This window comes from Somniosus microcephalus, chromosome 21 (assembly GCF_052327205.1).
Source record: "Somniosus microcephalus isolate GS21.2 chromosome 21, FLI_Smic_1.0, whole genome shotgun sequence".
Taxonomy (NCBI): Eukaryota; Metazoa; Chordata; class Chondrichthyes; order Squaliformes; family Somniosidae; genus Somniosus; species Somniosus microcephalus.
In genome coordinates, this window is record NC_141007.1 from 74713147 (window position 1) to 74740314 (window position 27168).

At 46.8% G+C, this 27168-nt stretch overlaps 1 protein-coding gene across 2 annotated transcripts in view; it reads left to right on the forward strand.

The window, feature by feature from the left end:
* Positions 1-27168, forward strand: part of LOC147102977 (uncharacterized) — a 128174-nt gene that overhangs the window by 82164 nt on the left and 18842 nt on the right. Inside the window, exon 1 of one of the 2 annotated variants that reach the window (XM_085963988.1) lies at positions 21477-21669. The exons of the other annotated variant lie outside the window; for it this stretch is intronic. The gene's annotated coding sequence lies outside the window, so the exon portion shown is untranslated. Of the gene's footprint in view, positions 1-21476; positions 21670-27168 lie in introns of those variants that run through there. 2 annotated transcript variants of the gene reach the window in all.

Consider the following 27168-nt stretch of genomic DNA (forward strand, 5'->3'; position numbering starts at 1 on the left):
CTCTATGAACTCTTCCTCAATGCTGCCATGCCCAATTTGATTAGTCCAGTCAATATGAAAGTTAAAATCCCCCATGATTATAGCTGTTCCCTTATTACAAGCCCCAACTATTTCCTGATTTATACTCCGACCAACAGAGTTGCAACTGTTAGGAGGCCTATAGACTACGCCCACTAGTGACTTTTTCCCCTTATTATTCCTTATCTCCACCCAAACTGTTTCACTATCCTGATCCTTTGACCCAATATCATTTCTGACTATTGCAGTGATTCCATCCTTGATTAACATAGCAACCCCACCTCCCTTTCCTTCCTGTCTGTCCTTCCTAATTGTCAAATACCCTTGTATCTTTAGTTCCCAGTCATGATTATCTTGCAGCCATGTTTCCGTAATGGCCACCAGATCATACCCATGTGTAGTTATTTGTACCGTCAACTCGTCAATTTTGTTACGAATGCTGCGTGCATTCAGATAAAGAACTTTCAATTATGTTTTCTGACAATTTATTCCTGCTTTTACCCCTTTTACTACTTTACCTTTATCATTATACATTCTGTCCCTTCCTGACACGCTCTGGTTTTTAATTCCCCCACTGCTACCTTGCTCTATTGCCTTCTCCGCTGTCATTTTTATTTTTCGCTCTCTTAAAACCTCCCCCCCACTAATTAGATTAAAGCCCTCTCTATAGCCCTAGTTATTCGATTCGCCAGGATTCTAGTCCCAGCACTGGCCAAGTGAAGTCTGTCCCAACGGAACAGCTCTCTCCTGTCCCAGTACTGATGCCAGTGTCCCAGGAAGCAAAACCCATTTCTCCCACACCAGTCTTTGAGCCACACATTTAACTCTCTAATTTTATTTACCCTAGCCAAATTTGCACGTGGCTCAGGTAGTAATCCAGAGATTATTACCCTTGTGGTTCTGCTTTTTAATTTGGCCCCTAGCTGCTCAAACTCCCTCAGCAGAACCTCCTTCCTTGTCCTATCTATGTCGTTGGTACCAACATGGACCACGACAACTGGATCCTCCCCCTCCCACTCCAAGTTTCTCTCCAGCCCAGAGGAGATGTCCTTAACCCTGGCACCGAGCAAGCAATACAGCCTTCGGGACTCTCGCTCTCGGCTGCAAAGAACTCTATCTATCCCCCTAACGATACTATCCCCTACCACTACAACATTTCTTTTAACTCCCCCCACTTGAATGGCCCCCCGCTCCACGGTGCTGTGGCCAGGTTGCTCATCCTCCCCGCAGTCCCTGTTCCCATCCTCACAGGGGAGTAAGAGCCTCAAACCTGTTGGACAAGAGCAAGGGCTGCGGCTCCTCCAACACTACCTCCTGGATCCCCGTACCTGCCTCACTTCTAGTCACACCATCCTGACCCTGGCCACGGACTACATCTGAATTAATTAATCTAATTGGTGTGACTACCTCCTGATACACAGAGTCCAGGTAACTCTCCCCCTCCCTGATGTGTCTCAGTGTTTGAAGCTCGGACTCCAGCTCTTCAACATGGAGCCGGAATTCCTCGAGCAGCCAACACTTACTGCAAATGTGATCACCGTGAGCATCAATGGTGTCCACCAGCTCCCACATATTGCAGCAGCAACACATCACCTGATCTCCCATTCTATGTAATTAATTAAATTTATTAATATTATTTTTAAATACCCTCTGCTCCGATTCTAGATGATGAATATCGCACCTTAGAAACTATAAACCACAGAGTTTAAGCTTAAAAAAGAAATACTTACCAACCAATCACTTACCCGCTTTCTGGTGACTTTACACTTGGATTACTTTTTACTTCTCTCCTTCCCTCTGAGTTCCGAGTTCGGAGACTGGTACGCCTTACCTGGTCTCTGGGGCCTTTTATAGCCCCGCTCTGCCGCTCGAGATTCCCGCCGACTCTGTGAGGCCTTACCTGGTCTCTGGGGCCTTTTATAGCCCCGCTCTGCCGCTCGAGATTCCCGCCGACGCTGTGAGGCCTTACCTGGTCTCTGGGGCCTTTTATAGCCCCGCTCTGCCGCTCGAGATTCCCACCGACTCTACATTCCTCCTCGGGCCCTCTGATTTCACTGGGTAATTCCAGCAGCAATATCATGAATGTGCGACCTTTGTATCATCTCCTCCCTCTGTTTATGACCAGTGTCTCTTCTAATCTCTGGCCTGCCTCTGTAAACTGAATTCCCTCTGTCCCTTCATATGTACATTTTGGCTACTGTTCTGGATTGGAGCCCATTACTTCCATCAGCCTTTTCTTTTCTCTTGGCCTCTCTCTGGCCCTTCTCCCCTTCCTGTGACTGTCATGACACCTATCATTTAAAACATAGAAACATAGAAGATAGGAGCAGGAGTAGGCCATTCGGCCCTTCGAGCCTGCTCCGCCATTCAACGAGATCATGGCTGATCATCTAAACCCTAGCACCCTGTCCCTACACCGACAGCCATCCCACCCAAGCCCTATACCCGTAACCCCACGTATTTAATCCCCCCTAACACTAAGGGTCAATTTTTATCATCGCCAATCAACCTAAACCACACATCTTTGGACTGTGGGAGGAAACCGGAGCACCCGGAGAAAACCCACGCAAACACGGGGAGAATGTGCAAACTCCACACAGACAGTCACCCGAGGCCGGATTTGAACCCGGGTCCCTGGCGCTGTGAGGCAACAGTGCTAACCACTATGCCACCGTGCTGCCCTCTTGGGTACTTTGCCCACCACCCCAATCCCAACCCTGACCAATCACTACTCCGCTGCCTTGCTACTCTCCTGTCACTATCGCAGCCTTGAATCTCCCTTGAATAAGCCCACAGCTATTCTCTGTGTCTCTTTTGGCATTCTCTGAAAAGCCCATCAAGTCACCCTTTACTGCTTCCTTCTTTAACAGCAATCCCAACTGCCCCATCCTACTCGCTCACCAACCTTCTTACCCAGAACACCCGCTGAGGGCTAACCTTGCCAACCGCCTTTCTGTCCCGCTTAACCCCACCCATCACTGCTCCTTTGAACTTTGCCAGAAGATCAACAAACACTCGATCTTCTGAGGACAAGGAGGATCCCATAGAGGCATAGGATTAAACAGTAGCTGAAGTCATCTTTTTTTTAAAAATGTTCTCTGTTCATTTTCCTGTGTGCCACGATATTTTTATCTTGATGCCAGCAAAAATGTAAGCACTCTCAAGGATCAGGATTCACCTATGAGAGTAGTCTGAAATGGAGAAGCCAAAAATATTTAGGGTAAAAGTACGCAACAGCGTAACAGTGATGTCATCAGAAAAACATGCAGCAGTGCATTAAGACTGGCAGGAAATGAAGTGAAAAGTGAGCCTTCCTTTTTACCGATCTAAATAATTCTGGCAGGTTTCCCCTTGATGTGGCTGCTGACTGCAGGAGACCCGTGCTGTGGGAGCCAAAGACAGCAGAGCAACACCTCAGCAGCTTCCTTCTCGAAGCAGTTCTATAATATTAAAAGGCCACATTGTCGACTGCAAGAATGACATGACGTAACAGCCCTTTAATTTCGCTTCCTGCTCTTTGGTCAAGGCCTCCCCAGGATTGCACAGTTGGGATTAGAAACATTATTTGGAGGAATCATGTACACAAGCTAGAATCCTACCACTCTGTGCTCTGACACACTGCCTCAGCAAGCTACTCTATTTTAAAATATAATTTTAAATATAGTCTCATCACCCTTAAAGGTGCTGGTTTTTAATTTTTTTTAACCTATTTTGGAGTTCATCCATGTTGCCATGATTGCTGAAATAAAATAAAGAATGTTAAAATGTAGGGCAACTGTGGGGCATTGCCACTCTAATATTGATTGGAAGTGTTTAATGTGACCTGTGGAATTCTCTACCACAGAAGGCAGTAGAGGCCAATTCATTAAATATATTCAAGAAGGAGTTGGATATATTTCTTAAGGCTAAAGGGATCAAGGGATAGGGGGAGAAAGCAGAGACAGGGTACTGAATTTGGATGATCAGCCATGATCTCATTGAATGGCGGAGCAGGCTCGAGGGGCCGAATGGCCTACTCCTGCTCCTATCTTCTATGTTTCTATGACTCTTAAATGAGAGGAAATGGGGATGGGGAGGAAATCTGCCACTAAGCATTAAAAAAAAAATTTTGGAGTCAGAAATCAGCCTGTTGATGACGCAAGTTGGATTTCCCAAAGAGAAGAGGCCCTGTAGTGATTCGAAGCCTGGTTGACATTGAACTTTTAGTTACTGTCAAGGCCTGGGATCGGTATCCTGCAGCAGGAAAGTTGGTGATCCCCCCCCCGCCCGCCCCATTCAATATAATGAATTGCCTCCTGATAAACCACTGCACACCTTCTAGCAACAACTCTTTTACAGTGAGACATGTCTGGTTGGGTTTCCAGCAGGCTACTCTTTGATTCCAAATAATTTCCTGTTATCAACTTTTTTCCCTGCCAAGTTTAACAGGGAGTACTTTAGACTGAGAGATCATCGATTAACAGATCTGGCAAAAGGCAGTGACTTTCTGAAAGTAATATTTAACCTACCCAATTCTGTGTGTCTCACTTTCAAAGCTCAATTGATTTTGCATGGATAATTTTTTTAGACCTTTAGTTACCAAAATAGCATTGTAGGAAAGAGCCTTCTAACAGCTGAAGCTGTTAGTTTGTGTATTAGGAAAGTAGAAATAGTTCAAAATTATAATGAGAGCAGTACTTTGTTATTTGAATATACCAGCAGATCCCCTGTGGTGTTCTGTCAATGGTGAGAGAGGTAATGAGGTCAGACTGAATGGAGACTGTGTAAAGACTTGCAGCCTGGTGAATCTGGTGTGGAAATGCAGTGAGGAAGAGTTTGTGGCTGAGGGAGGATATCTCTGTAAGGTGGGAGCTTTTACTCCACTCTATTTAATATTTTTTGTTCTTCCCGGTGGTTTTTAAGAAGCAACCAACATTACTTCACTGAAGATCTGATGGAGGGTTAACCTCACTCTCTGTGCTTGATGCTAATCGATCAGCTGTGTAATTCTAGTTACTTTTTTCTTATTTATGAATTTTCTATCATCTGCTTTTCTCTGTAGATAAAAAATGTTTTATACTTCTTTATTTTCATTTCAGAAGCTTTTCCCTTTCCAATCAGTAAAGAGGATAGGAAACAAAAGGCCCAATTTTAACCCCCCCCTCCCATTCCGAATGGGGCATGTGGGGGGCTTAAAATATCGGCAGTGTTGTGCTCACCTTGTCCACACTGCACTCGCACCCTGTGCCATTTCAACAGGCGTGTTTTGGGCAGAGTAAGGCCACCTGATGATGCCATTCAGACCATAATCCTATTTTAACCCTGAAGCTGTCAACTCAACAGCTAATTCAGTGGCCACTGAACTCCCGCTTCAGCTTGACAGACGTGATCCACTTATTCATTCTTAAGTGGCTCTAAACAAGCCACTAATTACCTGAATTGGGTCCCCCGCTGTGAGCCCGCCGCTGCGTGTCGGGTCTGCTCAGCGCTCACAGATCCGACATCAGGGAAAGTTGCGTGGGGGCAGGTTCACAGCGGGGTCCCGACCCGCTGGGGGAAAAAAACACTTTCCCACCGGGCCCGCTGACCTCCCGCAAAATCCAGCCCCAAGTGTAGTCTTCAGGTGGGCGAGGTTAGAGGATGGGAGGATAAGTGGACCAGGGCCAAGGGAGGATTGCAACAACAGAGGGAAGAGGGAGCAGCTAGAGCAGGTTAGAGGGGTGGGGCAGGGGAGTTCTGGAGAAAGTTATAGGTAGAATATGATTGGAGGCTAGCGAGGAGAGGGCAAAGTGGAGCTGGGATAGAGGGCCAATGGTAAGGTAACACGTGGTTACAGGTGGGGGGAGGCGGGGGGAAATCAAACGCCATTGTAAATCGGTGGAGTACCGAAGAAGCCTGCCCACGGTCCGGCCAATGTATGCTCCACACCACAATTTACCTCAGACATCCTTCCCTCCTGTTTCTCTACTGTCTGATTCCCAACTCCCATTAACTCCCTCGGAATCAGCCAACGGATCAACCAAGCAGAAATGCTGCTCCTGGCCCTATAAAAAATCCTCTCCATGATCGCCTTTCCCGCCTCAGGCCCAGATTGTCGGAGTTCTGCCTAGGAGCCTGCCGATTTCCCACTATCCTATAGGTCTTTTCTGGGGCAAGTGTCTATCTTGTGAGTTTGCCTATTGACATTTAAGCCCCTATTTTAACCTGGGATGAGAGGCGAGCATGGAACGTCTGGCTCGCCGGCGTGAAGCCAGGACAATTTTAACTCCCGGGCCTAATTATCACAGTGCACGCCCATGTCCTGCACAAACCTGGCAGGAATGATGTGAGGCGGGCGGGCAGGAGCGAGGGGAGTGCAGCAGGAGGCCACCGCCAGGCATTGGAAGGTACGGTCCCCGGCAGTCGGGTAAGTGGATCGGGGAGGGAGAGGAGCTCCGGATGCAATCATGGGGATGGATGCCCAGTGCAGGAGAGGCCCATGGATTCATTGTGTGGCCCGGAGGAACCCACAGAGAAGCCTTAAAAATTTTTACTCTGGCCCTGGAGTTTTCTCACTCCAGTTTCTCCGAGTGTGATCGTCACTGTGTGTGAGTCGTGCAGCCCAGGGTTAAAATAGGATTATGGTCTGAATGGCATCATCAGGTGGCCTTACTCTGCCCAAAACACGCCTGTTGAAATGGCACAGGGTGCGAGTGCAGTGTGGACAAGGTGAGCACAACACTGCCGATATTTTAACCCCCCCACATGCCCCATTCGGAATGGGGGAGGGTTAAAATTAGGCCTTTCGTTTCCTATCCTCTTTAGTGATTGGAAAGGGAAAATCTTCTGAAATGAACATAAACAAGTATAAAACATTTTTTATCCACAGAGAAAAGCAGATAGAAAATTCATAAATAAGAAAAAAGTAACTAGAATTACACAGCTGATCGATTAGCATCAAGCACAGAGAGTGAGGTTAACCCTCCATCAGATCTTCAGTGAAGTAATGTTGGTTGCTACTTAAAAACCACTGGGAAGAACAAAAAATATTAAATAGAGTGGAGGACACATCATATTTATACACAACATTGTGGAGGAGCGTCATACGCTCACGGTACATCAGTACACACTCTGCCAGCTGGGCTTCAGTCCTTGACATGTGGGGAGGTTTCAGAGCCTGTCGTTTGCTATTTCTGAGGTTGTTTGTGTGCTACAGTTGACTAATTCTGAGGTAGTTTATGCTGTAGTTGCTATTTCTGAGATAGTTTGTGCAATATTTCCACAGATGCGTTAGAATGGTTGTATTTTGTAGTTAACTTTTTTCTTTCAAAAGCAAGGTTTTGAGCATAGAACAACCTGGTCACAGTTGAAAGTGGCATCACAGTGCAGGCTGTACCCACTCATTTCAATTTGTATCAGTTTGGTTCAGTTGGTAAGTTTCCTCTGCATCAGAGGTTGTTAGTTCCAGACTTGGCACATAATCTAAACTGATAATTTAGTACAGTACTCACTGAGTGCTGCATTCTTGGAGGTGCTGTCTTCTGGATGTGATGTTAAACTGAGGCCCCATTTGCCTGTTTTGGTGAATGTAAATAATCCCTTTTGACTATTTGAAAAGTAGCGAGTTCTCCCTTGGCCAGCATTCCTCCTTCAACCAACACCATAAACAAAATGCTGTTTGTGGGTTCTTTCTTTATTCATTCTTAGAATGAGGACATCACTGGTTACGCCACCATTTATTGGCCGTACCTAGGCAGCTTGCTCGGCCACTTCAGAGGGCAGTCAAGCGTCGACCATGTTGGTGTGGGACTGGAGTCACATGTAGGCCAGACTGGGTAAGGATGTCAGGTTTCCTTCCCTAAAGAATATTAGTGAACCAGGTGGGTTTTTATGACAATCCGACAGCTTCACAGTCACTTTTACTGATACCAGATTTTTATTCCCAGATTTTTTAAACTGAATTCAAATTCTGAAATTGCCATAATGGGCTGAATTTTAATGGGGAAGGCGCAATGGAAGCAGGGGGTCTCTGAAGCGATCGGGAAACCTGGGAGAACAGGTTTTCCGCGGGCCCTGCCAAATTTAATGTCAGGGCCTGATTTGTATGGTAAACTTTTGTTTCCCACTCACAGCCAGCCAGATTGAGAGGCTGAGGCTGGCTGGCTCTGAGCGAGTAGGCCTGCGGCACTAGGCCGCGAGAGGAGGGAGGGAGGGATCGCGTAGGGGCCGGGGGGGCAGCTGGAGGAGCACGAGGAGGGTTGGAGGAACGGGGTGGGGAGGGAATGGGGGGGTGGTCGGCTGAGGATTGGGGGCCGGGACCAGTACAGGGAGGGGGGGAGGGGATCAGGTGACAATCAGCAGCCAGAGGAGCGGTGTGGTGGGGGGGTGGTTGCAATCATGGAGGTTGGGGGGGGGGGGTGTTCCGGCGACAGTCGTCTGCCAGAGGAGCGAGGGTTGGGTGACGATCGTCGGCAGGGTGGTGGTGGGGGGTGGGGGAGGGTTAGGGAACGATAGGCGGCCAGAGGAACAGATCGGGGGCTGTAGGAGCGTGGGTGGGGGGTCTTCGATCATGGGGGGGTCAGCTAGGCAGTGACGTTGAAGCCGGGAGGCAAGTGTAAAGGCACTAACCTCTTGGATTCAGCAGTCCTCACCTTCCAATAGCTGGCAGGCTTCACGAGGCCTGCAAAACCCGACTGGCTAAAGTTAAATTAAAAATGGAGGTTAAAGCAGAGGCCGCCAGCCTCATTATAATATTTAAATGGGCGACCAACCACCTGGGAGTGGGTTGGCTGCCCGCCTCGTCCCACCTCCGTTAAAACCGGAAGTTGGCATGTCGGAGAGGGGTTCAGGTCGGGATTCAGATTTTTAACACTTTAACTTCCCACACGACCCCAACCCACCCTTTTTATTAGGTTAAAATTCCCCCCCATGTGATTAAACTCACATTCTACTGGATTATTAGATCAAGTCTCTGAATTACAAATCCAGTAACAACCACTAAATTACCATACTCATTTTGCTGTGCATAAATTGAGTGCTGTGTTTGCCTACATAACAGTGACCACACTTCAAAAACGAATATTTTTCTCTATATGATGTTCTTTGGGACAGATAAAGGTGCAATACAAATGCAAGTACCTTCTTTAAATAAATAAACCAGCCAAAAACAAAATCAGTAGAACTTGTAATTAAAAAAACTGGAGCGGAAAATTGGTTTAATTGTAAATGTATTTTTATTCTAAGAAAGAACGTTATTCGTAGAAAAGTTTCACCCGTGATGAAACCCTCACTGAGTCGGAAAAGAATGGTAACAAGAGCTGACATTTATTGTTCTTTGAAAACCAACCATTTGTGGCCAAGTAAGTTTAAAGTTCAATTGGTGATGGGGTAGCTAAAGACTAATTTAATCCACTCTATTGAGTAATGAAACATTGCAAGTACCATTGTCTGATTTCTAACTGGTCACACTAGTTCCCATGATCTCACACTTGGCACACATCTTTCAGCATAAATGAAGTCCTTTGAGATATGGGCATCAGAAGTGACTTCCACACACAAGCATACGCAGCAAATTAGAACAGGAGAGGCATAGCAGGGGACTAAAGTATTGATCAGCCACTAAGCTACCAACATTTTAATGAGAAATTAAGTAGCAGTAATGTCCAAAAGGCACCATGTTCCCTATGAACTGCAGAGAATGGAAGTTCAGGAAGATTAATAGCTTCATTCCCGGTACCTTCCCCTATAGCGGGATCCAAGCAACCAGACCAGATAATATTTTGGGATAAAAACAGAAGATGGTGGAAATACACTGCAGATCTGTCAGCACCTGAAAAGAGAATAAAAAACATTACGAGTTAATGTTTGAGGTGGACACGCTTCATTAGAACTGGAAAATGAAGACAGGAGAGCCCCGTTACAGGACTGACTGAAACAAAGAGTTACAGTAGGCATACTAAAGGTAACCAACAAGAGATCAGCTTGGTTGGAGCTGTGCCAGAAGTCCGACAAGAAGGTGGGAGTGAGAATCGGAGGGAAAGTTGAATATAAGTCTGATTCATCCTTGTTCAGTGATTAAATGTTGAATAGTTTCAGGCAATATACAAGAACTCTGGCCTACAGAATTAGGAAAATAAATTAAAAATTTCACCCCCATGAGTTACATCCAGTTACAAGCAATTTGACAACACAAAGGCAGTGGAAGTATTGAGAGAGGCGGTGGCGAGAGGGAGCTGGGTGTCAGTCGGTGTACAGAAAGCTTGGAACTAATGGGTGGATGCTGCTTGGTTGTAATTTGTGGTCATCAGTGTGCAAACTACAGATAGTAAACTGTCAGAGGCCCTCCCGTGTAATCGTTCATACCCTGGAACGAGCGTACAGCAGAGCACCTGTTCCGCATATCCACATTATCGTTGACTGCGTGATGGTTGATGGAGGTTAATCTCTACCCGTATTCCAGTACCAGAAACAACAGTCGTCATGCCAGTTTTCTTGAAACGTGGAGATAGCACAGCAATCAGTAATAAATCTGTGAAAAATAAATGACTTGGGCAGTGATGTGAAGAAAGACATTTTCTGAATAGGCTGAGAGTGGGTACGAAATAGTGACGTTCCTGAAGAGTGTTATTGTATTATTTATAAACGGTATCTGAATGCGCTTCAATAGTGTGATGTCACATCCGCAGTAATTATATACACAATTGTTTTACATTTGTAGTGTATGTGTACAATGTTAAAATATAGGCTGCTAAAAAAAATTGCCTCACTACGCTGCGCAACCTACATTTTCCGCCCTGGCTACTTTGCTGTGCTCCTACCCTGTGTGTCCCCGGTTTTGGTTTAGAAAATATGGTCATGTAGGAATTTGGGTTGACCTCAGCAGGTATTGGACGAATGCCTACTAAATAATCGAGTTCGACTTCAGAACAATCTAGAAGTTGTTTATTTACAAGAACAGACGAAATACAGCAGGTAAGGCGGCTGGATGCAGGAGCACTGTGAAGTAGGTCTTTCCCCAGCGGGGACGCCACGAGGACCGAGTCCACAGTCCTGTGGAGAGCGTGATGACGTCATCACGCTCGGCTGTGTTTTCCCACGCTTCGGGTGTCACGTGACCGCGTTGTGACGTTAGCGCGTTTGCCCGCGCTTGGGGCGGTCACGTGACCCGCGCCGATATGTCGGCGCGTTTACCCGGCACTGAGGCTGGCCGTTGAGGCCGAAGTCGTGAGCGCGGGAGCTGGAGGCCGAGCTGGGCCGGCGCTAGCCGCGGGAGCGGGAGATCGCGTCGCTCACGTCGGCTGGCCGATGCGGCCGAAGTCGCAGTAGGCCGGGCTGTGCCGGCGGCTGCCATGGAAGGTCGAGCCGTGGCTGGCGCGCATGCGTCACGTGATGCGTGACGTCAGCGTGTTAGGTCGCCTCTTAAAGGGGCAACGGCCCAACAGGTAAGTTAAAGGGGCAACAGCCCAAACAGGTAAGTTACATACAAACTAGTTAGGTTAAAGTGAATTATGTACATAGTTAGTAAGGGACAACTGGTGGTACCGCCACAGTCACCCTATTGTAGGCTGGCATGGGCTGTTTCATTATGAGAAGAGTTGTGAATGGAGCTGAATACTGTGGAATCGTCAGTGAAGGGCTCCACTGCTGACCTTACGACAAAGGTCACTGATGAAGCAGCTGAAGATTGTTGGGCCAAGGGTTCTGTCCACAAGAATATAAGAACATAAGAAATAGGAGCAGGAATAGGCCACTTGGCCCCTCAAGCCTGCTCCGCCATTCAATAAGATCATGGCTGATCTTGGGCTCAAAGCCACTTCCCTGCCCGCTCCCCATAACCCTTCACTCCCTTATCTTGTAAAAATCTGTCTATCTCCACCTTAAATGTATTTAATGACCCAGCCTCCACAGCTCTCGGGGGCAAAGAATTCCACAGATTTACGACCCTCTGAGAGAAGAAATTCCTCCTCATCTCAGTTCTAAAAGGGCGACCCTTAATCTAAGACTGTGCCCCCGTGTTCTAGATTTCTCCCGAGGGGAAACATCCTCTCTGCATCTACCTTGTCGAGTCCCCTCAGTATCTTATATGTTTCAATAAGATCACCTCTCATTCTTCTAAATTCCAATGAATATAGGCCCAACCTGCTCAACCTTTCCTCATAAGTGAATCCCTCATCTCTGGAATTAACCTGGTGAATCGTCTCTGAACTGCCTCCAATGCAAGTATATCCTTCCTTAAATAAGGAGACCAAAACTGTACGCAGTACTCGAGGTGTGGTCTCACCAATACCCTGTAACATAGAAGATAGGAGCAGGAGTAGGCCATTCGGCCCCTCGAGCCTGCTCCACCATTTAATGAGATCATGGCTGATCATCCAAATTCAGTACCCTGTCCCTGCCTTCTCCCCATATCCCTTGATCCCTTTAGCCTTAAGAAATATATCTAACCCCTTCTTGAATATATTTAATGAATTGGCCTCAACTGCCTTTTGTGGTAGAGAATTCCACAGGTTCACCACTCTCTGGGTGAAGAAATTCCTCCTCATCTCTGTCCTAAATGGTTTACCCCTTATCTTTAGACTGTGACCCCTGGTTCTGGACTCCCCCGCCATCGGGAACATCCTTCCTGCATCTAGTCTGTCTAGTCCTGTTAGAATTTTATAAGTTTCAATGAGATCCCCTCTCATTCTTCTAAACTCTAGCAAATATAAGCCCAATCGATCCAATCTCTCCTCATACGTCATTCCTGCCATCCCAGGTATCAGTCTTGTCGTGTTTTGATTGCGAGTTTGACACCAGTCAATACGGTAATGTAATGTGTGAGTTCAACACCAGTTAATACAGTAATGTAATGTGTATTGCATTATGGGAATTACCCGGGAATGCTGCAGTCAGCCATTTTACCAATAAAGTAAAGATCACAGTTAGAAGCTATTAAATCCGTGTGTTAATGGAGACACGGAATGCAGGAGTTGGTTTAACAAGTCTTTACTGCATGGAGACAATCTGGAAACTGAAACTACAGAAGCCTGCCAGGGCCTTTTATACAGGGATGGTCACTGCCGGTACTGCAGTCTGAGACCAGTTATTCCCTTAAAGGGACATACACAACAATTCCTCCCCTTTTAGATAAACAGTACATAACATTCATTTAACAACTAAATAATAACTAATTACAATTACAATTACTGTTGCTAGATACATTAGTTGAAGTTAAGCAATTATAAGTTCAGTCTTTGAGGAGGCTTCCTGATTCTGTCTGGATAACGCCTCTTTGGGATATCAGGTTCTTCTGGCAAGGTTGAGTTGGGATCAATGTCGTTGTTTGGTTCGTCTGCTTCCAATATCACCGATTCTGCGGTAGATGCAATTGGTACTTCGGTTTCATCGCCAGGTGTATCAGATCGTGGTGTGGAGTTGAGGTTTTCCAGTGACTCTAGAATCTGGTCAGCATGGCGTCTTACAATGCTTTCTCCAATGTCCACGGTATACATTAGAGGTCCTTGCCGTGTACAGACCTATCTTAAAACTCCTGGACGGCCTTTCATTCATATTCTGAAACTGCCTGTTCTCCACATCTCTTCTGACGTTTGGCTTAACCAAATCCAAGCGGTATCGTAGTCTTCGATTGAAGAACATCATGGCTGGAGTTTGGTTGGTAACCGCATGTGTCGCATTCCGGTAGGCAAACAAGAAGTTATCCACCTTGTGTTGTAGGGGTATATCTTCATTACACATTGCCTTGATAGCCTTCTTGAATGTTTGAACAAACCTCTCGGCCAATCCATTAGTGGCTGGGTGATATGGGGCGGATGTGTAATGCTTAACGCCATTGTTCTTTAAGAACCTCCGGAACTCTTCAGACACAAACTGTGTCCATTGTCAGAGCAAATCTGTTCAGGCAGCCCATTCCTGGCGAATATGGTTCGTAAGACTGTGATCGTTTTTTCTGTGGTGGTTGAGGACATTTTTATTACCTCTGGCCACTTTGAATGTGCATCCACCGCAATTAAAAACATCGAGTCCATAAAGGGACCAGCAAAATCAATGTGCACCCTTTGCCATGGAGATGAGGGCCACTCCCATGGATGTAGAGGGGCTTGTGGTGGGGCGTTTTGGACCTTCTGGCATCCTGTACAGCTCTTGGTCATCTCTTCAATTTCTCTATCGATTCCCGGCCACCACACAAACGCTCTGGCTAAGTTCTTCATTTTTACCCCTCCCAGATGACCCTCATGAAGCTCATTGAGCACTCTATCCTTCAATTTGGGTGGAATTACTACTCTGGATCCACACATCAAGGTTCCTCTGCACACTGACAGCTGTTCTCTTCTCTGCGAGAATGCTGGCAGCAGCTGGCCATCCCTTCACCGTTAAATCATAGACCCAGGAGAGTGTCGGGTCATTTCGTGTTTCCTTTTCTATGTTTGCATTCGTCACAGGGAGACATTCGACAATAGTCGAGTGGAATAACTCCACTGGATCCACTGCCAGTTCTTCTTCCACCATTGGCAACGGTAGGCGCGACAATCCATCAGCATTCCCATGCTGTTTAGTTCCTTTGTACGCGATGTCATATTGGTGTGCCCCTAGGAAAAGGGACCACCTCTGTAGCCGTTGTGCCGTCATTATCGGTACGCCCTTCTGAGGGTTGAAAATGGAGACGAGAGGTTGATGATAAGTTAGTAGAGTAAATTTCTGACCGTGCAGGTAGTGATTGAACTTCTTCACCCCCCACACCAGGCTGAGGGCCTCTCTGTCAATATGGGCGTAGTTACGCTCGGCTGAAGTTAACGAGCGTGACGCAAAAGCTATCGGCCTCTCAGAACCATCAAGGAATTTATGTGACAGTACCGCCCCAATGCCGTAGGGAGACGCATCACACGCCAGTCTTATCGGTAGTGATGGGTTGTAGTGAGCCAATACTTCTCTTGAAGTGATTAGGTCCTTACTCTTCTGAAAGGCCCACTTACATTCATTGCTCCATTTCCATGCTACTGCCATTCGTAGGAGGGCGTTCAGTGGATGCAGAATTGTGGACAAATTCGGCAAAAACTTATGGTAGTAATTCACCAATCCAAGGAATGACCTCAGTTGTGACACATTTTCAGGCGCTGGAGCCTTAACTACCGCTTCAATTTTGTCAGGGGACTTATGCAACCCCTCTTCATCAATCATGTGGCCACAATACGATATCTGTTTCTTAAAAAACTCGCATTTGGGACGATTGGCTCGTAGCCCATGTTCACGTAGTCTAGTGAGCACCTGCTCTAGGTTGGCAAGGTGTTCACTGTCATCTTCACCTGTCACTAGGATGTCGTCCAAGTAACACTGAGTCCCCGGAATCCCTTGCAGGACTTGTTCCATCGCTCTTTGCCATATCGCCGGAGCTGATGCAACTCCGAATACCAGTCGATTATACTGGTAAAGACCTTTGTGAGTGTTTATCGTGAGATACTTCCTAGAGGATTCTTCAACCTCCATCTGCAAATATCCTTGCGCTAGGTCAATTTTTGTAAAACGCTTCCCTCCGGATAGTGAGGCGAAGATATCTTCTATCCTTGGAAGAGGATATTGTACTGTGTGAAGGACTGGGTTCACTGTCACCTTGAAGTCCCCACAGATGCGAACCTTCCTTGGCTCCTCAGACTTATTGTTTAACGTTTTCTTCATGACAGGAACGATGGGTGTCGCCCACTCGCTCCAGTCTACCGTAGATAACACGCCTGCATTCTCCAGATTCTCCAGCTCTGCCTCGACGGCTGGGCGAATTGCGTATGGTACCGGTCTTGCTTTGAAAAACTTGGGAATTGCATTCTCCTCTATTTTTATTGAGGCGGTTACGCCTTTAAGAGTGCCCAGTTCTTGTTGAAATACCTCTTTGGCGTCAGCTAAGATTGTTGACAATCGTCCAGGAGTGACGCCGTCATCCTTTTTAACAGCCACCGTCAGTGCCTGAATGGAGTGCCAGTCTAAACTTATCTTTCTGACCCATTCACGTCCCAATAACGGTGGTCCACCATCTTGCAGAATGTAGAGATACAATTTCCGTATTTTCTTGCCGTTGTATTCGACAAGCACCCTTATTTTTCCTCTGGGGTATACTTTTTGCCCCGTATACGTCCTCAAGACAATGGATGTCTCTCTCAAGGGTATGTGTGAGAATAGCCGCTCGTAGTCTCGTCGATTCATGACGGTTAGAGCTGATCCTGTATCTAATTCCATTTTGACTTGAGACCCTGCTATCGTGAGGGTGACCCAAATGGTTCGGTGAGCCTCTTTTGTGATTACGTTGTGAAGTTTGAGACAGCTTAGTCTCCTGTTCCCGGATTCACTATCGCTCATCTGGTCTTCGGAACTGCTGTCCGTCATCTTTTTTACTTTCCTGTACGGTTCCTTAGTAGCCTTTTTATTGTCGTTGGTCTTCTTCTCAGACCTGCAAACTCGTGCAATGTGTCCCATCTTTCTGCATTGCCTGCATATTTTGTCCTTGGACCAGCAGTCCTTCTGGTCATGGTTTGTTCTGCCGCAGCGATAACATTTTGCAAATCCCCGTGTCATTTCGTGGGTGCCGTATTCCTGTGGCTTTTGTTGTATTTCCGCAGCTCCCCTTGCTGCTGCTTCGTACGACACTGCCACGCTGAAAGCCTTATCTAGCGTCAGCTCTTTCTCTGAGAGTAACCTTTTCTGGGTTCCTTCACTCAGGAGTCCACAGACAAATTTGTCCCGTATGGTATCTGCCAGTCCTGCTCCGAACTGGCAGTGCTTTGATAGCTTGCGTAGTCCCGTAAGGTAATCAGCATTGCTCTCATTTTTATGCTGATTTCTCCTGTGGAATTTAAATCTTTCTGCTATCAGCAGCGGTGTAGGATTTAGGTGTTCCTGTAGGATAGCAACAATTTCGTTAAAACTCTTCACCTTCGGTTTGGCTGGAGTAATCAGGTCCCGCAATAGGCCGTACGTTCTTGCGCCCATTAACTTTAGCAATACCGATGCCTTTTTCCCCTCGGCTATTTCGTTTGCCTCGCAATATACCTCGACTCTTTCCACATACGTGGTCCAGTCTTCTATTGCATTATCGAAGGCAGTGATATCGCCAGTCTTTGGCATCTTGAAAATCTAAGATGGCATCTCCTGCGCTTTTCCTTTGTCCCCGATGGATCAAAATGGCGCCTCCCGCGCTTTTCCTTCTTCCCCGCCGAGTTAAGATGGCGCTTTCCCGCCACTGCCGCTGCTGTCAACGCCGCTCTCCACGGTATTTTTATTTTTAACCGTTCCCGTCGTGGAGCGGACCCTCTGGGACACTTCCATCCCTCTTCTTAGGTCCGAACGCTGCCCGGCTGCGAAGCACCGGCCGCGCCCTGTGTGCTCCACCCTCTCTCTCTCTCTTTGCTTCCCGACTCGCTGCCCGGCCCCGTTGCAGAGCCACCCGATCGAGCTCTAGCCCGCCGCAGCCCAGGAAGGATCAGTGCACTACCTGCCACCAGCCCGATTAGCTGGGAAACCACAGACTGGGGAACGAAGCCTGGCTCTTGACAGTCTCCCCTGCAAGTTTTCAATCCGATGATTTGGAGGGCGGTTGCCCACGGTCGACGCCCGTTTCTCGAGTTTCTTTGGATTATTTTTTTTTTCTTTTCTGGCTTCGACCTTCAATAACGTCATCTGAGGTGCTGCCGAGTTGCAGGTAAGTTCGTTTCTTACTCGTCGCAGGTATTAAATCCGTGTGTTAATGGAGACACGGAATGCAGGAGTTGGTTTAACAAGTCTTTACTGAATGGAGACAATCTGGAAACTGAAACTACAGAAGCCTGCCAGGGCCTTTTATACAGGGATGGTCACTGCCGGTACTGCAGTCTGAGACCAGTTATTCCCTTAAAGGGACATACACAACAGAAGCCTGTCTGCCTGACTCTGATTTAATTCGACGTATCTACATGCTTGATTGAACGTATTAAAGCATAGATACAACATTGGCGACGAGGATAACGAACAGGAATCATTTAAAATAGGTAGTTGCCCAAGTTTTTGTTAGCTAGGATGGAGAAGACCGGCATTCAAAATTTTGCTTGCTTTGCCGAGCCAGCCACGTTGGGTCCAAGATGGACGAGGTGGTTAACGGTTAACGTCTCTTGAGCTTTATGCCAACGGCAAAGGACTCATTATCGATGGTACTTCTATAGCTGCCACAAGGCAGAGGAGAAGAGCTCTACTTCTACACCGAGCAGGACCAGATGTCCAGGATATCTTTTCGACTCTACCGGACACAGGACAGCCAACAGACTACACGGCGGCGGTTAGTGCTTTGAATCACTACTTCGTGCCCCAGGTCAACGCAGCTACTGCTAGACAGAATTTTTATAAGTTGTCCCTGAAGACAGGTGAGACTGTGCAACAATTTGCTACTCGCTTGCGGCAGGCTGCTAAAGACTGTGCTTTTGGGGGGGATGCGGATAATCAAATAAGAGACGCTATCCTGAGTAGGTGCATGTCAGCCTATGTGCGGAGGAAATTGCTAGAGGAAGGGCATGATCTAACGCTCGCCCGCACGTTACAATTGGCCTCACTATGTGAAAACGTCGAGATGTCAGCCATGTCATGTACAGAGAAGGCGGAGACAGATACTGTTCGTCGTGTTACACGGAAAAGAGGGTATTATGTGAAAAGCTCGACAGAGAAACCAAAGGGAAATGGCGATAGGAACGAAAGGAAATGTTACAGATGTGGACACACAGACCACATGGGCAGAGATCTGAAATGCCCAGCACGCGGACAAACGTGTCATAAGTGCAAAGGAAAGGATCATTTCTCCAAAGTATGCCGCACAAAGGGTACAAAGAAACACAGTGTGAACAACATAGAGGAACAAAATAACTGTGCATTTGCTGTTACTGGAAATAACGTGACAGAGAGACTTACCTTTTGTGTGGGGGGAGTAAACCTGAGAATGTTAATTGATTCGGGTGCAACTAATAATGTGATAGATGAGAATTAAAGGGAAGGATTAAAGTCAGAACACATTAAGTGTCAGTCACATGTCCCTAAGACAGAGAGAAAGTTATTCTCTTATGCTTCTAGCCGACCACTGTCAGTTAAAGGTGTATTCACGTGGGATTACAATAGGTAAGAGAACTGAGCAGGCGGAGTTCATTGTGGTTAAAAGCCATGGAGAGCCGTTGCTAGGAAGGGAGACAGCCATGAAACTGGGAGTTTAAAAAATAGGCGCAGATGTCTCAGCTGTGGTAGATGTAAGACAGCTACTAGAACAGCGGTATCCAAAGGTGTTCCAGGGAGTAGGAAGGCTGAACACAAAACAGATCAGTTTGTATATCGACCCACAAGTGAAGCCTGTGGCCCAGCCACTCAGGCGTATACCATTCAACTTAAGGGGGGCAGTAGAGGCCAAAATAAAACAATTGAGGGACATGGACATTATCGAACCTGTAACTGGTCCCACCCCATGGGTAAATCCTGTGGTTATTGTACCAAAAGCGGATAAGGATGTAAGGTTATGCCTAGACATGAGATGAGCAAACCAGGCAATAGTGAGGGAACGATATCCAATCCCCACCGTTGATGAGATACTCCAAGGTATGAATGGCTCGACGGTGTTTAGCAAAATGCTCCCCTCAACCTGTCGTTGCTAGCGGCAGGCGGTAAGGGAGGGGGCGTCACTCAATATCCGGTCCCGGGCGCAACCAGGGCGTTGCGCACTCGACTGACGTCACGATCTGCCGGTGCAGGAGATCGTGGCGGTAGTGTTTAGCGCCGCTGCAAAATGTCTAGTTAATTTCGCGAGTGGCGCAAATATCGCCGTGCACAGGCACTAGTTGCTTTGCGCCCCTTTAGCGCCCTCTTAAGGCGATAACGGGAGGCACATGTAACTGAATTTTTCCCCCAAAGACTCTTAACATCATTTAAAAGGGAATTTGGGCAAATATTTGAAAAGGAAGAACATAAAAGGATATGAGATTGGAATAGATAGCTTCAGTTGAAGATCGAGCACTAGCACAGCACTGTGGCTGAATGGCCTTCATCTGTGCTGCAATTTCTATGATTCCTAATCAGGAAGTGACAAGACTGTGTTTTAAGGAGAGGAAGTGGCATTAATAATTATTCTTGTTTAAACAATGTTTCATCATATTTATACATGCAGGAGAGTAAAATAACAGTTGGCAGTAGACAGTTATGTTGTACTCTTGATTCTATTTGCTCATTTTGCCAATTTTCTCCACTTTATCGCTTTCTCTGCTCTTCTGAAGGTGCTGACTCACGCTGTCTTACAGTTCCACAAATGCCTGCAGTGCTCTGATAGCTCACCCTAATTGGCCATTATTCGTATGTGAGTCCAGGCACTGGTGGTGAGAATTCTGGTTCAGCCCTCTCACATTTAATGAGTGGAAACTCACAGGCCGGCAAGCGCAGAGGCAAACATTTTGAGTGGCAGCGGGTTATTCACCATGGAGGCCATCGTGGTGATGTCCACCTCCATCGCTGGATAGGGCTGGGTCCTTAGTTACATTCCCCCCTGCCTATTCCAGGGTGCTGAGTCCAATTATAGTCCCCCACTGCTGCCCTGTTTCGGATCAGCTCATTTAGCACAGACCAGAATATGTTCCTTATTTAATCTTAGTTCTAAAAGTATTAAAATTAAAATATAAACGGGGATAGATTATGGAATAAAAACAGAAAATGCTGGAAATACTCAGTAGGTCAGGCAGCATCTGCGGAGAGAGAAACAGAGTTAACGTTTCAGGTCGATGACCTTTCGTCAGAACCCCAAGTCTATGGAGACCAGTTCCTTCTATAGATCATGTACAATCCACTTTATCACAGACTTTACTTAATTCATTCAATCTCCTACTCCGCAAAATATCTCCCTTTCCCCAAAGACAAATCAAGCAAACTCCAGAGTATGTGTTTAACCTTACAATCCTGCATTGGGTGTGCTCGACTGGCTGCCTTCATTAACATGCTGTTTCCAGTCTCTCAGCAACATAATAAAGAGAGTTTGCATGCAAACAGATTGCATTGCAGCAGATTTTGAAGCAAGATTTTCCAGAAACAGGCTGCCTGAATCTGCTTTACATCCTGTTCTTGTTTATCTTCCTCAATTTTCCTTTCCTATATTTGGCATTGCATTCTGGCTGATCGGCACTGCAGTCGAGATAGGGAACTGAGCAGATTGTGGCTTGATTAGGTTGGTAAAACCACGCAAGAGGGCAGTGTAATGTATGTGCCTTTAAGTCAGAACTACTTTTACAGCTCCTGTATACTGTAGTACCGGCAGTGACCACACCGGTATATAAGCTTTGCGCATGCCTCTGTACCCCCAGTCTAGAGATTACCCTCCTCCAGTAAAGACCTGTTATTTGTTAATGTACAGCATCCGTGTGATTATTTATCCATTGAACCACGGCTCTAACAGTGGCGACGAGTGTCGATTTGAATCTACCTGCAACATAAAAAAAAATTTTTTTTTAAATAGTCGAGGCCAGGAACACGGGCGTCGACCACGAGCAACCGCCCAGCAGTCAGGCAGAGATCCAACTTCGCAGGGGAGGCTGTGGAGAGCCGGGCTTGGTTCCCCAGCCACAACGAGCAGTAAGAGACCGACGACAGGTCCAGCGCAGACCCTTCCCGAGCAGCGGCGGCTGGAGCCGACCGACGGCGGAGAGAGAGCCGAGCAGCGTCGACGGGGTAAGACAGAGGGTGAAGAGCGCAGGGCGCAGCCGGGGGTTGAGCGCAGGGCACAGCCAGGGGTTGAACACCGAGCGGCGTCGAGGAAAATAAAATAAACCGGAGAGAGAGAGGGTAAGAAACAGCCGGGTTCTAGACTGAGCGGCGTTGAAAAATATCAAAAGAAGAACGCGCAGAGCACAGCCAGGGATCACGGGCTGAACAGGGTCCGCGGGGCGAAGAGAGGGGAGACGCCATTGAGCCGCGGAGAAGCAGGGAGAGCGCGGGAGATGCCATTGAGCCGCGGAGAAGAAGGAAGAGCGCGGGAGATGCCATTTTGAGAAGCCGCAGCGGAGAAGAAGGGCGAGCGCGGGAAGGAAGGAAAGCGCGGGAGACGCCATTTTGTGCCAGCGGAGAAGAAGGGGAAGCGCGGGAGGCGCCATTGGTGATAGTTAACGCACACCCAAGGATGCCGAAGAGTGGCAGTATCTCTACGTTCGACAATGAAATCGAAGATTGGGCGACATATGTGGAACGTATTGAGGTGTACTGCAGGGCGAATGAAGTGCCAGATGCTAATAAAGCACTGGTTCTGTTAAATTCCATGGGTGCAAAAACTTATGGGTTACTGCGAAATCTAATAACCCCAGAGAAGCCGGTAAACAAGAATTTTGAAAGCATAGTAGAAATCCTACAGGACCACTTAAACCCCACACCGCTGCTGATAGCAGAACGATTTAAGTTCCATAAAAGGAACCAACACAAAGACGAAAGCAATGCTGAGTACCTAACGGAACTGCGCAAGCTATCGAAACACTGCCAGTTTGGAGCGGGACTAGCAGACACGTTAAGGGACAAGTTTGTGTGTGGGCTACAAAGTGAAGGAACCCAGAAACGGCTTCTATCAGAAAAGGACCTTACGCTGGACAAAGCTTTCAGTATGGCAGTATCACATGAAGCAGCCGCAAGGGGCGCTGCAGAGATACAACGGAGACCGCAAGAATATGGCACCAATGAAATGTCCTATGAACAACACATGACCAGAAAGATTGTTGGTTCAAGGACCAAGTGTGCAGACAGTGTGGGAAAGCAGGACACATAGCAAGAGTCTGCAGGTCTGGGAAGAAAACCAACAGCAAGAAATCTCCACAGGAGAAGTACAAAAAGGTACACCAGGTGATGGACAGTGGTTCAGACGAACAGAAAAGTGACACAGACTCCGGAAGCAAGGAGCTGGGTTGTCTGAAACTACATAAGGTAACCGAAATGGAGGATCACCAGACTATCTGGGTTACACTCAAGATAGACGGAGTCCAAGTGGAAATGGAATTGGACACAGGGTCAGCTCTAACAGTCATAAATCAAAGAGACTACAAGCGGCTATTTTCACACATACCCTTGAAAGCTACAGAGATTGTCTTGAAGACGTATACGGGGCAAAAAGTCTACCCCAAAGGAAAAATAAGGGTGAAAGTGACATATAAAGGCCAGGAAATACCTAAAATGTATATGTATTGCCAAATGGAGGACCACCACTGCTAGGACGTGAATGGATCCGGAAGATACAATTAGATTGGCATTCCATACAGGCACTGAAGGTTGAGGCCAAAAAGGATGACGACGTCACACCTGGACGACTGTCAAAAATGCTAACTGACGCAAAAGAAGTGTTCCAGGAGGGACTAGGAACACTAAAAGGAATAACAGCAACGATTAAAATAGAGGAAAATGCAAGCCCAAAGTTTCTGAAGGCCAGACCAGTGCCTTATGCGATCAGACCAGCGGTTGAAGCAGAGCTGGAAGGGTTGGAACGTTCAGGAGTACTGTCCAAAGTGGACTGGAGCGAGTGGGCTACACCCATCGTTCCTGTAATGAAGAGGTCGTTGAGTAATACGCCTGGGGAACCAAAGAAGGTCCGCATCTGTGGGGATTTTAAGGTGACAGTGAACCCAGTCCTTCACACGGTGCAATATCTGCTTCCACGAATTGAGGATATTTTCGCCTCGCTATCTGGAGGTAAACGCTTCACCAAAATTGATCTAGCCCAGGCGTGCTTGCAAATTGAGGTAGAAGAAGCTTCGAAACATTACCTTACGATCAACACTCATAAAGGTCTCTATCAATACAACCGGCTGGTGTTTGGAGTAGCCTCGGCTCCGGCTATCTGGCAAAGGGCGATGGATCAGGTCCTGCAAGGGATTCCAGGGACCCAGTGTTATTTGGACGACATCTTGGTCACGGGCGAAAATGACGGTGATCACCTTGCCAACTTGGAGAAGGTGCTCACCAGATTAAAGGAGTATGGGCTACAAGCTAATCGCCACAAGTGCGAGTTTTTCCAGAAACAGATCTCGTATTGTGGCCACGTCATCGATGAAGAGGGATTACATAAGTCCCCTGACAAGATTGAGGCAGTAGTCAAGGCTCCAGCACCGGAAAATGTGTCACAACTGAGGTCGTTCCTCGGGCTGGTAAACTATTACCACAAGTTCTTACCAAATTTGTCTACGGTATTACACCCGCTGAACACCCTACTGCAAACAGGGGTAGCATGGAAGTGGGATGATGAACGTAGACGAGCTTTCCAGAAGTGTAAAGAATTGATCACATCAACAGAGGTGTTGGCCCATTTCAACCCAGCACTACCAATTCGTTTGGCATGTGATGCATCACCCTACGGTATTGGAGTGGTGCTGTCGCACAAATTCCCAGACGGGTTGGAGAAGCCAGTAGCCTTTGCGTCTCGGTCACTAACCTCAGCCGAGCGCAACTACGCCCAGATTGACAGGGAGGCCCTCAGCCTAGTATGGGGAGTAAAAAAATTCAACCACTATCTGCATGGGCAGAAGTTCACCTTGCTGACTGACCACCAACCACTTGTCTCCATCTTTAATCCTAAGAAGGGCGTTCCAGTAATGACTGCACAGCAGTTACAAAGATGGTCCCTGTTTCTAGGGGCGAATCAATATGAAATAGAATATAAAGGCACGAAACAGCATGGGAACGCTGATGGGCTATCGCGCCTGCCACTGCCTACTGTGGAGGAAGCACCAGCAGTGGACCCTATTGAGATATTTTATTCGTCGATAATTGAACGATTGCCAGTAACAAACGCGGATATAGAGAAGGAGACCCGCAATGATCCGACGCTGTCACGGGTATATGAATTGACGGTGAGGGGATGGCCAACACATGGCGACTCACTGTTGCCAGCATTCTCATCCAGAAGAGAACAGCTGTCAGTATGCCAGGGGACAGTGATGTGTGGATCCAGAGTGGTGATTCCACCCAAGTTAAGGGAGAGAGTGCTAAATGAGCTACATGAAGGTCATCTGGGGGGAGTGAAAATGAAAAGCCTTGCTAGGGCTTATGTGTGGTGGCCGGGAATCGATCAACAAATCGAAGACCTAACTAAGAGCTGCTTAGGATGCCAGAAGGTCCAAAATGCACCACCACACGCCCCTCTACACCCATGGGAGTGGCCCTCCTCTCCATGGCAACGGGTGCATATTGATTTCGCTGGTCCATTCATGGACTCAATGTTCTTAATAGCAGTGGATGCTCATTCAAAGTGGCCTGAGGTGATAAAAATGTCTTCAACCACTACAGAGAAAACGATTGCAGTCCTACGGACCATATTTGCCAGAAACGGTTTGCCAGAGCAGATTTGCTCTGATAATGGACCAAAGTTTGTGTCCGACGAGTTCCAAAAATTCATGAAAAGGAATGGGGTAAGGCATTACACATCCGCTCTGTATCATCCAGCCACAAATGGATTGGCTGAGAGGTTCGTACAAACCTTTAAGAAGGCGATAAAGGCCATGTGTGACGATGAAATTCCACTACAGCATAAGATGGACAATTTCTTATTAGCCTACTGAAACACGACACATGCAGTTACCAACCAGACCCTGGCCATGATGTTCTTTAACCGAATGTTGAGATCTCGTCTGGACTTGCTCAGACCAAATGTGCGAAGAAATGTTGAGGACAAACAATTCCAGCACATCAATGAGAAGCCAACAAGGAGCTTCAATGTAGGACAACCAGTCTTGGCCCGTGACTATCGAACAGAGAAGTGGCAACCCGGAACGATATGTACAAGGCAGGGGCCATTAATGTACACAGTGGATGTCGGGGAGAACCTTGTGAGACGCCACGTCGATCAGATCTTAGCGTCACAGGAACGCGTCAACCCCATGTCTCGAGTACCTGGGGATGAACCCAACATACCGGTAGCATCTACTTCAGACCCAGTAGCAGTGGAACCCGATGAACTACCCGATGAAAAGGGGTCAGAATCGCCTCTGCACCAAGAACAAGAACCTCTGGAAAGGCGCTATCCCGAAAGGGTCAGGAAGCCGCCCCAAAGACTGAATCTATAAATGGACTTTTGTTATTTAATGTACATGTAAAAATGTTAATTGTTATTTGAATATTAGGGGGTATTATTAATCTAAAAGGGGAGGAATTGTAGCGTATGTGCCTTTAAGTCAAAACTACTTTTACAGCTCCTGTATACTGTAGTACCGGCAGTGACCACACCGGTATATAAGCTTTGCGCATGCCTCTGTAGCCCCAGTCTAGAGATTACCCTCCTCCAGTAAAGACCTGTTATTTGTTGATGTACAGCATCCGTGTGATTATTTATCCACTGAACCACGGATCTAACAGGCAGGATAAGAGTGAAAAAAAAATCACCATCTGAGTTCTGATGCTTTCTTTGTTGCTGGGAAAGTTCATTGAAAACTTTACAGAATGTGTAAAACTTTACACATCCCAGAACACACAAATAAATGGAAAGTACTAACTGCTCTTTTACAAACAGATTGTTGATGTCCGATTTACATTTTAGAAATTTCTGGACAGTCCACCAAAAAAAACAGAGTGTCCAGTCCCAAAGCAACAGGGTGAAATTCTTCAACAAAAAACAGGGGAATGCTTGTTTTTCTCTAAAAGGAATACCCTGCTAATGAAATAACAACAGAAAATGCTGGAAACACTCAGCAGGCCAGGCAGCATTCGTGGAGAGAGAGAGTTAACGTTTCAGGTCTGGGACTCTGTTTCTCTCGCCACGGATGCTGCCTGGCCTGCTGAGTGTTTCCAGCATTTTCTGTTGTTAGTTCAGATTTCCAGCATCCGCAGTATTTTGCTATTATACCCTGCTAATGAAATCGTATTCTCAGAAACAGCACATCTCAAAGCTTACGTGTTTCAGTGATTCTGTTAGCGGGATAATAATTGTGGGAAAAATGGACAATCTTCCCCCTGCTCTTTAAAATACCTTGGGTGTTGGAGCCCTGACACCTGCTCCCGTGGACTACACTGCTTTCTATTCCTAGTTAGTGTTCTTTAAATTGCTTTCCTATTTTATATTTTTTATTATTTAATCATTTTAATTTTATTTTTCATACTTTAATTGTTTTACTTCAATTTCTTTGTTTCTTCTGATTTTAAAAAAAAATGGCTATTTATTTTCTCACGTTCCTGTGTTATCTTTTTCCTTTGTAATATTGCTAT